At 49.4% G+C, this 18,428-nt stretch overlaps 1 long non-coding RNA gene across 1 annotated transcript; it reads left to right on the top strand.

Moving 5' to 3' along the window:
- Positions 1-9,298: 9,298 nt before the first annotated feature.
- Positions 9,299-13,991, top strand: LOC119455082 (uncharacterized). Its single transcript, XR_005192763.2, has 3 exons — positions 9,299-9,630; positions 11,659-11,775; positions 13,846-13,991. It is a non-coding gene; the product is annotated as an uncharacterized LOC119455082 (long non-coding RNA).
- Positions 13,992-18,428: the final 4,437 nt, after the last annotated feature.

Genomic DNA, 18,428 nt, shown 5'->3' with positions numbered 1-18,428 from the left:
TCCAGTCCGTCGCGATAGGTTCGTGGCTTGTGTAGCTAATCTTGTGATCTTCAAGTCTTCGCCGGCTTCACCGCGAAGGTTTGCCAGGGGAAACATGCGACGTTTTCTTTTTCTATCATTTGTATTGGATTTTCTATCTCAGGATGCTCTCTGCTATCTCAAAGATGCATCTTCTCTGAAAACTCTACAAGAGAGCGAATGAAAGCAGAACGAAGATTGTTTATTACAGGAATAAATATATGATTTAAGAACTCAATACACTCACACGAATCGATGCCACTTCCATCAAAATCCGGTAGAACCTCTCCACTAAGTCGATTTTAGACAGTTAAGAGCTTGGCTGTCGACGCGCAACGAACAATGAGCAGAGATACGATGCGAAGAATAGATAACGAAGGAGCGCAAATGGCTGACCATGAAGCTCGCTGTGGCTGGCATCTTCATATTTCTTGATAGCGCACGAAGGTCGTGTGGCGCCTGCGTTTTTAAAGTAGTCGCGAAGCATTGCTCGCTTTTGATGCCGAATTATTCGTTTTTTTTTTTTTTGTCTTCGTCATGACCTCGCGTGAGATCGTGGCTGGCGCACCTTTCAAACGCGCGAACGAGGCCGCGTGCACGATCACTTGCGCTGCTCACTGTATTAGTACACAACATGCCAAGCTTGTGAGATCGTCGCCGTCGTGGCGAGTTAAGATGCGAACGGCTCCCGTTTTACCCGTACGATTGCAACTGCATGCGTGATTCATACGGACTTCATCCACTTCATCCTCGAGACGTTTATTATTCCGTGCACGTGGGCTTGTGTGTGTGTGTGTGTTACGGGAGATTATACACTGCCGCAGCACTCAATGGGGGAGCTTAGAACAAGTCCGGTTTCTTTGTTTTTTTTTTTTCTCTAGGTATGTTGTATATGCCGTTGTCAGTTTTCATTTCCACGTATTCACATTTGCTGAGAAGGGCGAGAGAAAACGCTGGTTCTCTCGACGAGAAGAGCATGACGTAATGCAAATGACATGCTTTCTCGAAGACTGGAGGTGATTCATCACCCATTGCTTAAAGTCGTGAAAGTTGAAAAAGAGCAGAAAAAAAGTGGTGCAGTACAAATGCTGCATTTCGTTGCATTTTGAACCACGCAAAAGGTGGTTCCGCACTGGCTGCACGCGGGAGAAATAATGTAGTACGGAAATGACTGGTATTATGTTGCGCGAGGACAAAGCGAACGCATGTCAACATAGGGGGGACCTAAAAGCTGCAATGTGGTCATTTTTAAACCAGGCTGTTGAAACCAATGGAAAACTAACTACATGTTATGTCTTCCCCCCCCCCCCTCCCCCCACCTCTTCTCCTTTCGGAACGGTAAATATTTGTGGTGTCACGCCCGGTATCTGTAATATGCATGGAAATGACTGTGACCCAGCTCTGTTGCTGCGCGGACTAGCTGCGTGGTTATGGTGCATTATTGGAATTATTGACAAGCCAACTGAATTTCACGTGGATCACTCTTTATGGCCCATTATATCATTATTCCTAGCTGCTAGGTTTTATTACGGTTAGGCGCGGAGTTAGGATCAACGTCGCAGCTGGTGTCCGTGCCACCGTTAGGGTCTCCGTATTAGATAACTAGGTAACGCTGCATAGTTTCGATATAGAAATTCTCTCTATCCGCCAGAATGCTCGCAAGCGGTTACCTTCTGTTTACCGCCACCCAGCAGGCAAGGGTAGATCTGATGGAGTGAGTCAGCAACTGCGTGCGTGCGATCGTGCATGCGAGCGCTGTGTTCATGTATATAGACGGATACAACGTTGCATTTTTGTGCCAGCAATCACCTGACCCATACCCCCCATTCCACGCAGTGAATCCTGCATCCCTGTACTCGTACATCAAGTTTTATCTGCCCGAAAAGCTGGACAATTTGTTCGCGACCATTCTTGCCTCGCTATTCAAAATCGATATCTGAAAACACTAACTGCACGTCTCGTATTATGAAATCTGACTCACAAATGTACGCTAGAGAGGCCGGTGGCCATCGTTATCCCAGTCAGCGCAGCCGTAGATGGCCGCGCCCTGCCCACGGCGGTTTCGATCAGTGGGTTGCTAAAACTGGTTCGCAACACCATGCCGGCTCGGGGAAGGCGTCGTATGTCGACCGTAACTTTAGTAGAAGCGGCATTTCATGTGGGATGCCTTCGACCTGACTGCTCAGACGAACTTCAGACAGCTTGAAAGGCGCGAATCGCTTCCTCGAGAATGCTCTGATGTTGGGTTGAAAACCGTCCGATTTCACGGGAATGCGCTCCGGTGGCGGCGAGACTTGCAATTACAGCGCCACTGAGCCTGAACAACGCGGTCAGACGTACGCAGAAAATTCGAGATAATTTGAGCGAGAGAGAGAAAGAGAGCTTGAATGAGAAGTGGTGATGCGTTAACACAAACGTAGGGAGCAACGTCCGCACCATGGTGCATGTTTAAACAATGCTGCCGACCGTGAAACTGCTCTTGCTGCCTCGTATGCGATCGTCGGCGCCTCGATGACCCTGAACTTATCCAAAGCAGTGATTAACCAAGTTTCGTTCATTGCCCCATCAAATGGCTTGAGTGGGAAGAGAAGATAGAAAGAAATAAAACCAAACAAGACGAAAATAATACCTGCTCGCACCCCCTCCCTTTTCCTTCCTAACCACGATGACATGCTGACACCTGCACCTACTTATACCTGACTCGGACAGGTGAGCTTTCAGCGCCAAAAGTTTCGGAACGACGTGGTGTAACCCGTTTCTAAGCAAGAGAGTGTCGTCCTCGTGGGGCTCAGAGTTAGGTTCAGTACAGTATACAACCAGAAGGAGAGAGGCGCGATTGGGCACAGATCGATTATGCAGACGACTTCCCATGTTGACTCCTGCTATAATCCTGTTCTGCCGTGAATCAGACTGAAAAGTAGCTTTAATGATGTTCACGTTGTTTAGTTTAAGCGTGCTGCTCGGTTTCAGTTAAACGAAAGGTATTGCTTGTGAAGCGCAAAAAGAGCAGAGAGAGAGAGAGAAATATGCGACACTACCGTTTTTTGTAACATCGGCGTGCGTTTAGAAGCCAATGTGCACATGAGGGTACGGATGGTCAATTTCTCGTAATCTGGCTTCAAACCTCAATGGTTATCGACACCCACACTAAGCGCAACCTGTCCAAACACAGCAAGTCAGAAGAAAGGGCACCTTTGTCCTTTGCGATTGTTCCTAGCTTATGTACTCAACGGCAGTTAAAAAAAAATAAGAAATAATGTGAGCTGTCCCAAGACAGCAGAGTAGCAACACGCAAGAAGACCTCTGAAATTAAAAAATAAAAATAAATAAGAGACAGTTGCCTATTCATGACGCCTACAAATCAAGCAAGAACGCAAAAGCGTGTTATATACCTGACCATTGAAATCACAAGGGCGATCCTTTCACGCATCGGCCGTGAGGCACGCACAAATACAAACATTTCCCGGGAGCGCGCCTTGACCGCGCCACATCGACGCTCGTAATTACCGTAATCCGGAACCAAAGAGAGGACATGTCTTCCGGAAAGAACCTGCACCCGACTCAACGTCGAAGCGCGTGAGAAAGAACGCCCACAGCCTTGAAACGGTGCTCGCCAATCCCGAATAACGGTGATGGCTGCATGCTGCCAGCAGTGGCGGGGTTTTCGCGGTTGCGCAAGCTCGTCTCCAGCGCATGCAGGCACGCGTGCGATGGAGCGTGCAACCGCGACTATAGAGACGCTGCATTTCACGCGAAATACGCATCGTGCGTGCACATGCGCGAATAGACAAGCGCAGTATACGCGAATTCAGCCAGCATCGGCGTAAAATGCACATGCGTGCTGTTCGGGCCAATATGCATATATCACGATCATTCTTCACGCACGACGTTTACAGACATGCGTTGATTGAATAAGTGGATGCCTTTCATGGCTATACACGTCTCTTGCCCTCGCAGCCGTCAATAATAGAGAAATAAACGTGAAAATAACAATTAAGAGCCCTTCCACTATGTGAAGATGGAAGAGCAGCGAAGCTGTACTTGTTGATGACCATATTGAGCTACATATAGTTAATTGCTGTATTTATTGAATAAAGACACATACACATAACTTCGTTGTTGTTATCGTCTTGTGTTTTCTCTTTTCTTTGTCACCATGGTAACCATGGCTTTGTGGTCACTGTGATATACTGCAATTGGTTGCCGATGCTTCGGCAACCGAGCGGCTACCCGACGTTGCGGATCCTTCGGACGACACGCGTTCGGTTATAACGGCTCCCCGTCGCCTTCGCGCCCATTCTCGCTGCTGCTCACGCCGGCGCTCTTTCCATGCACGTTCTTCTTCTTCAGTGCAGACTACGCGCGTCCTGGCCATAGCAAGGTCAAAGTACAACTGCTGATAACGACGCTAGAGCGATGTCGACGTCACAAGGAAATGAGGCACAGACATTGGTGGGTACAAAATGACGTTTTATTATTCCGTCATCCACTCCGGAGTCATGGAGGACCCCCGGCGCGAAGCAGGCTACTGTGGATTCAATGTTGTCGACGCGACTTTTTTCTACATACCCTGTCGACGCACGCACTTTTGGTCAGAACCTAGCCATATACAGCTTCGCTGTGGGAAAAAAAAAAAAAACAAACTGTCAGCCCTTCCACTGGGGTGGTGATGGAAGACCAGCGAAGCTGTCACTATATGGTGGGAATTATGTATTTCCAATTATGACTATTAAGATGTGATGGTGCATTTGGTTATTTGAACTATTAAAGAATGAGAAATATATATGATCCGGCGGTTCTCATTTATTTAGTGACCACAGGGACCATGGCCTTATGGTCGCTGCGGTACACCGCCATAGGGCGTACGGCAAAGGTTGGCACGTTCTTCATAAACACGTCACCAACGCCGTGCGCGTTCGGTGCGAACGCGGGCAAAACGCCGCCGCCGTCGAAAACAGTTCTGCGCGTTGTTTGTGTGACAGCACACAACCGCTCTCAAAACGCTGGCGTGAGCAAGCGCGCCAGCCGCAGCGGGCGAAGGTTCATGCGGTCTATCGCTTTAAGGGAAACTGAGCGGCGAAAGCACAGCGCATACAAAGGTAGGAGCCATGTCGCAGATCACTTTCAAGATACGCTGCGCGCGACCGCCCGGCGCCGCGCAAAGTACAAGTTGCTCGCAGAGCAGAAGCCGCAACCCCTCCCTCCCACGCTGCCTTCCCGCTGTCCTCAGTCGCCAGTTCCCCGTCGCTCGTTACGTTGTTCCTCCGAACGAACGGCACGTGGCCGGGCCATGGCGAATGATAAGGGCAACTGATAAGAGCGCTAGGGCGATGTCTACGTGACGGAACGGCTAAACGCCGTTGTCGACACTGTTAGGGGAGAGGCGGACGAGAACCCAGAGTCGGCGGTCCAGGCGGCATAGGCCGGCAGGGCGGCGCGCATGCGCCGTAGTGGGAGAGCGGGCACACACACGCACAGTCTAGGGTGCCTCGATGCCCTCCTCGCCCACCGCTACCCTTCCACTGGGAAGTCGCGTTTGCTCTCCGCCGCGCGTTCGCTCCCTGTGAAAGCGCGCGTCCCTCGCCCTCGCGCGCTTTCACTCGCACATACAGCATACAGCCACTGAGAGTTTTTTTCTACATCCGGAAGCGACCATCGAAGAGTGAGCCCTAAACAGCTTCGCTGTAAAAGAACACTCATATAACAACAAACAAACAAAAAAAAAATTTGCCGCGTATCTGCGTGCTTCGCTGCAAATGTCGTCGAAAGACGATAGTCTTCTGCCGGCCGTACTACATGAGTGCTGGTCTGATCCGCGGCCACCCGTGATGCTGTTCTCGTACCATTTCCCTCCTGGCATGAAGGTTTGTTTGAACAGATTTCATTTTACCGCATTATTTCATCAAGCGGCCATTTATGTTTTGCCCTGCCTCAGACAGCGCTTCCTTTATGTTGAATCGGCCGCATCTGGCTGGCATTGATAAAATTGAGGAGGCGCTGCGTGAGACATGGACGCCATCTGGCAATACATCGGGAAACATGAGCTTGTGCAGAGGGTTTCCTTCCTCCATGGCAGAGGGCGCTCGTCGGCGCGCAGTCGGGGAACGTCGTTCGTCGGCGCGCATAGCATGGCATTTTCAGCGCAGCTTAAGAAACTAGGGTCTTTAGAGTTACGTATCTATGTATTTTCTATTAAAGGAACACACCTCCTAATACTTACCTAGTGATGTGGTGCCTCAGATATGCGTAATATTTACTTTGTGATCGATAACGTTCACAAGTATGAACAGCCGTACCAGTTTAAGTAGTGTGGGCGGTAAGCAAGTGGTCCAACTTTGGCCGGGTGGCTGAATCGGGTGACAGACAGACAGACAGACCAAATTTTCAGCGTTTAAGTTCCCCAAACAAGACTATCGTCTTTAAAAAATCACATCATCTCACCGTACGGGCAACCATGGTGGGATGCGAAACATCGCGGTGGGTGCGCATCGAGTTTCCGTTTCGTTTCACTTGGGAACACAACCCAATGAAAGAGTGAGAGAATGTATTGAGAAGAGAGGAGACGTTTGTACGGGGTTGTTGCGTTTTTATTTAGAGATCGTACTTGATTGCTAGCGTCGGCGCGCGCGGTATCTTGAAGACGATGGCGTTGTGGTCGGTGAAGTGTAGCGTCAATGGGTCTTGCTGCAGAGGGTCGAGTTTGAAATTTGCGAAGACGAGGTCTATGCATGTTCCGCTGATGGTGGTGGGTTGCTTGTGATCTTGGGAAATGCATCGCAAAGAGTATACGTCCTTCATGTGCTGCACCAGCCAATCGGTTGTCAGTATGTCTACGTTGAAGTCCCCTGCGAGTATGAAGGGCACGTGTCTGTAGGTCTTGGTGTACTCTACCATGCTCCTTGCGAGGTAAAGTGGTGCTGACGCGCTTGAACCGCGCGTCAGCACCGTCGAAGCCCGGGCGTTGTAATGGCCTCGAACGTGTTGCTGCTCTGGCCGCAGACTCGCGTTGCCTCGTCGCTTCGGGACCGGGAGCTGCCGCTCGACGCTGCCGTTGCGCTTCGAATTTCCGAGCCCGGAGTTCGGGGTCGGCTTGATAACGCTGACGTTCCACTTCGGCGTGCCGAGCCCGTGTTGCTTCCGTAGAAGTTTCCTGCCGACGTTGAAGTTTACGTTCGGCTTCCCTGGCCTGAAGTTCGGGGTCCGCTTGCCGACGCTGACGTTTACGTTCGGCTTCCCGAGCCTTCCTCTGCTCCGCGGCGGTGGCGCTGCCGCTGCAACTAGCGCCGACGTTGACGTTGTTCATGGCGTTTCGCACATCGTTCCACAGAGAGAGAATGACGGAAGCACAGCAAACGCGCGCTTTATACTGCGCCGCAACACTTGCGCGGCGAGGGAGAGAGTGAGAGAGATAGGGAGAGAGTGAGAGAGTTATATGCAATGATTTGCTGCGCCGCACCTGTGGTGGAGAGCGGGAGAGGGGAGGAGGAGAGCGCGCACCTGCGTAGGAGAGGAGAATGAGGGAGAGTTGCGCAAGCGCAGTATGGGTGCGGACGCCGCAGAATGGACACTGCCCCGAGCATAAGAGGCTCTCGCATCTAAAACAATATCACTGCCCAAGTTTCCTCGCAGCTACAGGAGACGCACATCGGGCTCTTGGCCATTCCCATACGATAGTAAGAGAGAGAGAGAGAGAGAGAATGAACTTGATGCAAAAGAGCACATGAGCGTAGGTAGCTCCTCCGCTCAATAGTGGGTGGCCCCTTCAGTACAGGAGTCCAGCGGCCTTAGTTGCCCTTCTAGCTCGGTTGACAAGGTTGAGCTGGTCCGTCGAGTCGGAGCTAGACGGAGCTGCCGCCCATTGTCGTGTGGTGGGCTGTGTTATGGGTGTGAGCTGCGGTGTGCTTGCGCAAGCCCATACCATGTGGTATGGGCTTGCCTCATACGATAGGAGTAAGCTTACTCCGTACGATAACAGTAAGCGTTCGTGAACGTCACTCCCAGCCACAAGCGGCACATCAAGGTTGTTTCGCCGCGGAATTAAAGGCTAGATGGCAGTTGTAGCGGTAGAGTAATTAGAAAAGCAAGCGCCTCCCCATTAGCCATCCTACCGTGGTGAAGCCAGCTTTAAGGACGTGTGCATCGTATGTCCAGACGCTTGAAAAGCTGGCTTCCCTCAATAAAAGCTTTCATGCAGAGAGTTCAACTTCTGTAATTCTCGTTCTTACGCGCACTATACATTCGAAAGAGCGTCGAAGTCCACATGAGCATGATGTATTATTTATGTATTACAATCAGGATATTTGCGAACTCAGTGAAAAGAGGTGGGAAAAGCTAGTGCCTGCCTGAGGAACCACTGTGGTTAAATGTATATGTATAGCAGGGCTGCACAACACAAAACCAGCGAGATCCAAGACCAACTTCTGTGACAACCACTTGGGCCACACTTTAGTGGGAAACGTTGCATCTTTTGCTCGCGAAAAGGCCGCCTGTTTGGTGTTACTCAGTTGAAGCGTCTTGGGATGTTAAATTTGATCATGGACGCTGTACCAACAATGCGGTCATGGCGTTGCTAACGTCACGAATACGTTCAGTGGTCATGCGCCTTTCTTATACGCCCTCAACAAGGGAACTGCGCATGCGCATTTTAATGTCTCTGACGCTGCGAACGATTCATGTCGTGCACTGTGTTTGGCGGATAAGCTGTCTTTTTTCTCATCTAAATGAGCATCCTGCGTTTGCAGCATCAGCATACTGCAGAAGACTAAAGTCGGCCATGGACCGCTAAAGATCTGTTGTCGGGTCGTATGTTGTGAAGCCTTGAGGTATAATGACGGCTGCTTGTTTGATGATATTGATTTCGCTCATCGGCGCATCTATTCCAGTGCAATTCTCCTAACGAGAAGGTATGCAGCGTATAAGTACCGAGTTTCTTTCTTCACTGAAGTGCATAGAGGAATACTGCACGTAAAAAATAAAACGCTTGAAAATGCTTCTAGTGTAGCACACACGACCACATTGGTGAGCGCACACAAAAATGTAGCGTTTGTGCCTAGCGATGCAGTTCCATTTAATACTATTCACATACAGTGTGCATTGGTGTACGGCAATATTGGTGATGTAAAAATATTCACAGCGAGTCTCCTGTGAGATCTAATGTACGCAGTCTACATGTAATGATTGCGGGCTTTCATAATTTGAGCTGTGCCTTCGAAAGAGCCCGAATGTTTTCACGAAAAGATTCTGCCAGTCCTTAAAAGTCGCCTAGCCGAGTTTTAACAACTATTCTTCGAGCTGCAACACCGACGAAGGATATAACGTTTGAAAAAGCTAGAACGCATGTGCAGAACCTCTTTCGTAGAAACCGAATGTTTTCAACCGGGCAAGCATTTCATAGGAAAGCTTCATCGAAGACACAAAGTGTATTCATCCTCACAATAAAACAGTTCACCGAAACACCTCCACACTTTTCTGAATCCAGCGCAACAACATATGGGCGCTGCAGGCACGAACGATAGAGAGCTCTTCTTACGAAGGTTGTCCTCGATGCACGACCCCGCACAGGACCGCGCATCACCTGACACCGGCTGACGTGCCGCCAACTCCCATCCGACAGTGAGTGATTTCCGCTACGCGGCACGCGCAGCTAAGTGGCACTCATTTTCTTTGTTGTTGAATCTCGTAACAACAGGCGAATTGACCCTACGCGACACACGGAAACACAAAGCGGGCCTTAGCGGTGGCTATTCAATAGGCGCGGTATTGTAGTTCAGCGCGCGAACAGGGTTAATCACGCTCTAAACGATTTCGAAGTTCTCGTTACGGCGGCGAACGCGATTGTCCGTACGCGACGTTGGTGGCAGCTGCAGAGAAGGGTTTGAAGGAAAGACCGCGCTCAAAACTTGTCCGCGCCGTCGACACGAAGTAATGAGCTTCTGACAGCTCGTGGAGAAGGCAAAGAAAAGTGAAAGAACGAGTGGTCATCGCGTGGGCTAAACGTGTGCCGCTGGGTCTGCATCTTTGTTGGAGTGTGAACAGAAGGAAACGTGCGGCCATCTGACTGAATGACGCAAGCGGCTCGTGGCACACGTCATTCAAATACGGTACGAGAAAGGCGAAGCGTGGCAACCGTCTCAACACACGGTTCGCACTTTCGCATCTGATCTAGAAAATTATACGTGTAAGCGGATGGCGCGCACTGGTGGCGAGCAGAAAATTCGTTTCAGACGAGGAGTCATCGCAGGCGAACGCGTTGTGACCCCGGCTCCGAGGAATAAGCGAAGGTCCCAGCAGCGGTCCTGTCGGAAGCGTTCCGACGTGACGACCTCATTTTCGATTCTTCCTCGGTAGAGTTGTGCGCCTGCTGTTCCGTGAAGTCTTTCCTATGTGTGTTACGTCAGCGATGCAAACGCAAACACCGCGCCGAACGCGTCGCATTAGTTGGGACAGCGCTGTGTAACGAAGCAGGTGACGTCATGGCGTCACCTATGAGTGGACGTGGCAGTAAGTCGGCCCGGTGCAGGGTAGCCAGAGACTGTTCAGTTTGAAGTCACAAACGCAGATAATTTTTTTTTACTTATATGTTCTTGAGACTTCCAGCAGATGTGTATCGTGATATACTGCTTTTAGAGACTGAACAGTGCGTAGTAAGCAAAAGAAAAAAAAATTCACAGCATATCCACGGGGTGAATGATGATGAGTGGGCGAAGCTCCGGAGGGAATCATCGGATCTCCCGCTTAAGGGGACGCTAGCACAGACGCGTTAGAAACGTGCAGTACTCTCTAGTAAGGGGGAGCGGCCACAGCGTCTTACGCAGCCATTTACACATGCCGGAACGTGCACCGCGTTTGCCGACGCCATCACATGACTGCTGAGAGAGTATACCCCCCGTATTCATAAACGCTCCTCGACATGAACTTGACTTGCCACCGCTTTGGGCAGCGCGTTCGAAACGCGTTGAAGGTAAGGCGGAGAGGCCACAGCGTCTTACACCAGCTTCTTACACGGGCCGTAACGCGCTAGCACAAACGCGTTAGAAACGCGCTAGAAACGCGGTCTTTCGTTAATGTTGGGTATTTATTGCCATCGTGGTGCGTGTGTCCATGTCCGCTTCGTGGCGTAGTGGGCTAACGCCGCGCGCTCGGAAGCGAGGGGTCCCTGGTTCGATTCCGCGCTACGGACACAACTTCGGAATTTTTTTTTCTCATTTTTCTCAGACTGGTTACACACTACTACTACGACGACGGGGACGAACGGGTGCCGCTATAAGGAGCTTCGCCCCTAAAAGATAGTCCTCAAATAAGTGCTTACAGATAGCGTTCCGATTTTTCTCAGCTGTTCACCGCTTGTCGACCCAAAATTCTTCAAAGCTTGCAGACAAGTACAAAATTTTCAAAACAATAAATAAATAAAAATAAAAAAATAAAGATTCATGTGAGGGCAATTTATTGTAACTGGGCCCCGCATGTCCCTGAGCTCCTTCGCATATGCCATGCAGCGGAGGTCTTGTGTGTACGCCGAAACTTATAATGGCAGCGCTGACATCTATGCTACGCGTTATGCCGCATTTTGTAGCTTGTCGATACAGAGCAGTGGTTTCACCGCACGAAAAAAAATTTATAACATTTTTTTTTTTTTTGCAGATGTGCGGGAGACTAATCTGCGGAGCTCTCCTGGTGCTGTTCATAGCACTCACGATATCCAGGGGTTGCCTGCAACACAGGAAGTTCTACAACTTTTGCCACAAGAGAGAAATGAGGGTACAATTTCGGACCCTTGCATCTTTCTTTATAAATTGCCGTACCGTAAGGCTTCGAAAGTAAAACCCGATATGTTATACCACCCAAGCGACACGGTCGCTGTAGCTGCACCCCAAGAAACAACTGCTTGACGGCAATGTCCATGAAAAACAACGCGGATGGGAATTTGAGTTGCACCGTATCAGTGTTGACCACCTGCGGAGCTGGTTTCTTTTCTTCCTTTTTATTAAATTTATCTTGGCGAAATGGAGAAGGCGGGGTGTGAGTGCGATGCGTGATGTGACACAAGAGGGTACTTGTGTGTTTGCGTTTACAAATTACTAGGTTCTTTTAAATTTAACCCATTCAGGTGTTTTGGCCGAGCTTAAACGCGATACTGGACGATTTTGCTTTGGACGAGATCAGCTCGTCAACGGAAATAATTCCGTTTTCAATGCGATTTGGACGAACTCGGCACGTCCACTTAGTTTTTCTTCGACTACTACAGACGGTTGCAGTGCCAGCGTTTGAAATCCGCAGTTATTTCGCTCTTCATTCTTTTACTGCATAGACGTCAGCACTCCTTCAGCGCCTTGAAGGCCACGTTGATTCAGTCTTCGTGTTCTACAACACAGATGCCAGGCATTTCGTCAGCGCTGAAGGGGCACGCTTGTTACGATATTAGATTTCTACTACATAAACGGCAGCGCTCTGTCAATGCTCAAAGCGTTTTTTGCAGCGATGCTGTTTTTACAGCAAAGCTGTCTATAGCTGGGATGCCAGGGTTTCGTGGTGTAATGTCGACAGAAAACAATGGTGGTTCCGATCCCGGCGGCAGTACAGGGCAGAGCAATGGCTCATACCCCCGTGAGGCAGAGGCTACAAGCAGCGACTCATCAATGGCTCATAACCCCGTAAGGTAGAGGTTACAAGCACGGAGCAAAGTGAAGCGAACAGTGCATACATTTTTTTTTGGAATCACGCATGCAACATCCAAAACAGCATACGTTTCAATAAAGAACAAGCTCAAAACAAGCATCCCAACCACATAATTGATAAGGCGCTCCTGATAGCAATGCGAAGCTCGTAGCGCTCCCCGCGCACGTTTCCCGCTAAAGATTACTGTTGCGCAAGCTGCCGCGGCGATGGCAGCTTGCGACGTGGGAAGTGACGTCCCTAGCCGTTCGTATATGAAATAACCAGCCTAGCAACTGATTTCAATGTTGTTGCAGCACCGCTATGGGCGGCGGTGTGCTGTCAAAATTACCATTACTCCCATTACTCTAAAATAAAATTACTGCCATTGCTCTAAAGCCATAGAGCATTGCATAATATTTTTATGCATGCAGTTTACTTAAGTTGGCGCTAAAAATGTAGTTTACTACAGGCATCACGCGGCCATCGTGGTGGCAGAATTAATAGCAAAAAAAGAAAAAAAAAGAGAAAGAAAAGCTGTGGTACCATCAATTTTGAGCACTGAAGCGTGGTACAGTAGAGAAATAAAAGGGGGTTCTACGGGCTTTTATAAGCTAACTGTTCACACCGTAGTTCCACAGCACCCGCCGCGGTGGCTCAGTTTGCTAAGGCGTTGCGCTGCTGAGCACGAGGTCGCGGGATCGAATCCCGGCCGCGGCGGCCGCATTTCGATGGAGGCGAAATGCATAAACGCCTGTGTGCTTGCGTTGCAGTGCACGTTAAAGAACCCCAGGTGGTCAAAATTAATCCGGAGCCCTCCACAACGGCGTGCCTCATAATCAGAACTGGTTTTGGCACGTAAAACCCCAGAAGGAAGAAGTAGTTCCTCAGCCTCGAAACTCCAAGAGCATAGGCATGAGAATCATACACAGTCTTCATCTTCAGTTCCACATCTTTGTACTAGGCTTCGCGGATGCCGAACTCTTGTGTCATCCCAGAATTAATCTGCCGTCTAGTTAAAATTAATTAAATTCTAGAGTATTACGTGCCCAAACTACTATCTGATTATGAGACACGCTGCCGTCTACGTATACCAACAGTTTTCTTGGAATTATAGACACACGTTTCTGAATAATTCTTGTTCAAGAGCTTACTGTGTGGTATCTTTGATTTCAGTGCGAGAATCACACGGACTGCTGCGACGGCCGGTGCAGACCATCGCCCATCCCACCATACAAAATGAAGTGTTTTTGATGCCAATCTGCCGCATGGCGCGGACCGACATTGTCGATTGTCATTACACGGAATAAAGATATCTGTAAGTGAAACAATGTCAGGAGAGTTGTTATGAGGCGCGTTTATCGAAGGTGGCACTATCTGCACCACAGGGCCTGGAAACTGACCTTAATTAAGCTTTCCCGGATGGCGCCCTCTACTCACGAAGTGAGAGAGAGAGAGAGAAAATTATTTAATGAAAGGCAGGGAGGTTAACCAGGACTGAGCCCGGTTGGCTACGCTACACTGGGGGAAGGGAAAAGGGGAGATAGAGATTAAGAGAATAGAAAGTCCGCTGTTGATATCGCCGACGCTGCAACAGATCTCTGTTCTATCACTGATGATCAATCACGAAGTGTGAATAACCGGTGGACCATTAGAGTTACAGAATGGGTGCCAACAGAAGGGAAGCGCAGTCGAGGACGGCAGAAAACTAGGCGGGGTAATGAAGATTGGAAATTTGCAGGTGGAAATTGGAATCAGCTAGCGCAAGACAGGAGTAATTGGAGATCGCAGGGAGCGTAATCTGTCTGTCGTAGACAGAAAAACTCCGCGGAGCGGTGACGTCACCTCGCGTTGCCTAGTAACCACCGGCGCAGGTACGCGATCGCTTCGCCACGACACAGATACGGCTCCGCCGAGCTCCCGCCAGTTGCGCGCTACTGCGCATGCACCGTCGCGTCATCCCGGCGCGTCTGCGCGCGCCGCCCGTACACTGTGCATAGCTTTCGCACCACTTCGCCTACGACATCGCCACCAGCTGCGCATTACTGCGCATGCGCCGCGAGTCAGACGTGACGTCACGGACAACTGGGCATGCGCTCCTTCGTTCCGTATGAAAGCCGGTGCGCGGCGGCGGCGCGCCAGACGTAGACATGGGGATACCAGGGGTGGTATTCTGTCAGAGTCTACCTAGTGGACTGTCCATTTCGGCGACCAGTCTCCTTCCTGCACGTCAAGCAGCAGCGAATCAACGGTCGCCGAAATCGACAGTCCACTAGGTAGGCTCTGACAGAATACCCACCCCAGGAAGGTGCGCACTGCGGAGGAAGAAGCCGCTTACCAGGAATCGCGGCGCGCCGCTAAGCGAGACTGCCAAGCGTCGACGCCGATTGGACCCAGCACGGTTAGCCGAAGAAGCCGCTGCAAAACGATTTAGCATATCAACTTAGCATCACTTCGTATAGCCAGGACCAGCTAGGAACTGATCTGCTCCGCTGTTCCTTTAGCCTTTAGCTTTAGCCTTGTGCCACTAGTGCAAGCTGCCCCGATTTTCTTTTTCTCTTATATATGACGAGCTCGTTCTTTCTGGGGTTTTACGTGCCAAAACCAGTTCTGATTATGAGGCACGCTGTAGTGGAGGGCTCCGGGTTAATTTTGACTGGGGTTCTTTAACGTGCACTACAACGCAACCAATGGGCGTTTTTCCATTTCGCCTCCATCGAAATTCCGCCGCCGGGGCCGGGATTGGATCCCGCGACCTCGTGCTCAGCAGCGCAACGCCTTAGCTGACTGAGCCACCCCGGCGGGTATAACGAGCTCGTTGAAGGCTATGTTAAATCTGAATGTTGAAATAAAACATATAAAACAGAAAGATAAGTTAGAATAGAGAAGAAGAAATCACACCTTACCAATTAAGTGCAAACAGGGTTTGTTTAGCCACCCGCTATTGACGCGTGCGAAGTGCTAGCCGAGTATGGCTTGCCACCGGCTCGTAATATTATAATACTATCTCACTAATTTTTACTAACTAATATTAAAGGGCAGTTACCCCGATACTAGGGCTTACAGAAAATATAATAAACAATGTACCACCTATACTAAACAACTTCGGTTTCACTGAACAAGAGCTGCTAACATTGTCTAAAAGAACTTTGCATAATATGACAGTATGAGATAATACGATGACATTTCTTTCGTTGTACGTTTCAGCACAGTTTGCTTCGGTCGATATTCCTCGTTGTCATTTCAGAGTTCTTATTTGTGTAAGTTATTGATCTATTTCGCAGTCGTGCTGTTGACGCACTTCTATTTTTTTTTTACTATAATGACACTGGTGTGACTTTTTTGTGTAAAAAAAAAAATCTTTAGATTTGAGATTGGACGCCGTCTGTTCTGCCAAGCTTGTAAGGAAGGTGGGGCCGATTAGGTTGCACCTGAGCGCAGCTTTTACGTGCTTTCCTCTTCACATCGATCACACAGGCGTACATGTTCGAGAGAATAAGCTAAAGCGCCCTTAGGCGTTGATGCACCCACGCTGACGCCTGGTGGCACGTCTCCTCCATCACGACTACCAACGCCGATGACCATGAGCAACCGTCGTGCATATGGAAGCTGCACTACGCTGCACACGCTAGCACAACGCGAAAGACGAAGCACGTAACTGACACACTAATACAACACGCAAGACAAAGCACGTAACTGAATCGTCACCGAGTCAAATCAGCGCGTACAGCGCGTCGTAATTGCAGCCTCCGCGATCAACTTCAGAAACATTTTCAGAGCTAATTGCGGAGGCCACGCTCCGCTGTGCTGAGTACGGTGAACGCCGCCACCTAGGTGGCGTTGGTAGTGCTTCTTGATGCCAGCGTCCCTTCGAATGCTGGCATCGAGGCGTCGTAGTGCTGAGACCACCGAAGCGTTCACTGTCGGTGCGCGTTAGTGTCATAATGCAGTACTTCTCTTTTCTGCTCGTAGGCGGCGGCACCGCCCCGAGCAAGAGCGCGGGTACACAGTCAACTCGACATGCAGAGATCTACAGACAGATATAGTAAGCTATCCGATTCTCTCCCGCCTTTCTATCTGAAACAACGGCTATAGAAACAGCGAAAATATCACCGAGCGAGGGAGTACAGAATAACTTCGACGAGCTTTTCGGGCGAGACGTAGTTCATCACCAAGCCGTGCAAGACCTTGCTGCCGACCTGCTGGTCGTCATTGCCTCTTACAAGAGGATGTGTCATGCGACATGCCCCGAGAGAGCAAACGTGGCAATGTGGAGGCGGCTGGAGCACGTGGTAGCAACTAAGTTTCCTTGATGAGCCTGCGAGACCTTGACAGCGTAGAGGTCCCAATCTTTAAGATGACCCTCGGATGCCCATTCTCGTGCGCCACAAAGGCCGTTCCCCCTTGCAGGAATGAAGGAAGGAATCGTTGAGCAAATAAACGAAAGCCAATGAGCCGGCAAACGGTACGGAGGTTTGGTATCAGTGCACCAGTGACGTGCAACGAATACCGAACGCGCGGAGGACTGGAAACGGATCCGTAAAATCGTTTCCATGTGCGGAGGCAACGCCACTTACAAGTATTACATGTATTGCAAATGCACATATGAACGCACAATATTTACACAAAGGAAGAGAACGCCCTATATTTTTCACTATACTTTTTCAAACAGGTCGAAAAAAGCTACATTTTGGAGCATTATCACTGTCACTAAACTGTGAGGAAAACATTGAATCTACTGTTAAATCAGTAGATTAAATGTCAAATGCTCGCGAAGAAAGATGGAAGCTAAGCTGTTTTCATCTGTGCGCAAGGCGACGCTCTGTGGTCGATCCGTGAAGTGGACTGGCGAGTTTGCGCCCGCTTTTCTAGATGGCGCTTCACTGCCGCAGGTTGCAGTTAAAGGAACTTGAGGATAAAGGAAAGACCAAACCAGTGCCACCCCGTATCTGGATGCGAGCGGCGAATACGTGCGACGAGAAGTCAAGTAGCTACGATGGGAGCAGCTCATTGGTGATTCCGTTCTGCGGCGCTTTCTACACGCACCACTTTCCGGTGCATATAGGCCTGACCAGTGAACGCGGTGTCACCTCGTGCATGTCGCGCGAGAAATGTGTTACGGGAGAAAGAATCAGCGTACATTGCCAAGGTAACCGTTACCACCAACATACTTCAGGATCAGTGTTACTATTATCGACCCCACCATTGGCACCACCACCTTACACGACCATCGTCGTTCTCATTATAGGTATAGTTTAATTTAGAGGTGTATTTTGTACAATCTGTGAAGGAGGGTCTGCTGGGAAAGATAAAATAAAATGGTAAGCAGCCATGATTTTTCATCTGGAAGTGCGAATTTACAGAGGAGCCCGAATCACCTCGCAACGCGACACAATGAATTCTGGTATGTCCCACGGCCGTGAACAAATTATCAAATGCAAGTATTGAAATATGCTCTTCCGTCAACTCTGAATAACCATAGTTTAAATGATTTGCCTATATATACATATTTGCCTTTCTTATAAAAACCTTAAGGAAGTAATTTTGTGATTTCTTTCTGCAGTTACAGTAGTAGTTGGAGTTATGTATAGCTTTAGATTTCAGTCTGTTGTTCACATGTTTGGAACAAATAAAACACAAAATAAATAAATAAATATGTATCATCATAGCCGGGCAACATATGTCTGTATATGCGTGCGCAGATATGTGTAAGTGTGATTGCGTGTGCGTATGTGTGGTGATGCTTATTAAACGAACCA

This window comes from Dermacentor silvarum, chromosome 6 (assembly GCF_013339745.2).
Source record: "Dermacentor silvarum isolate Dsil-2018 chromosome 6, BIME_Dsil_1.4, whole genome shotgun sequence".
Taxonomy (NCBI): Eukaryota; Metazoa; Arthropoda; class Arachnida; order Ixodida; family Ixodidae; genus Dermacentor; species Dermacentor silvarum.
The sequence above is the reverse complement of the archived record's forward strand: the minus strand, read 5'-3'. Positions and strand labels throughout refer to the sequence as shown.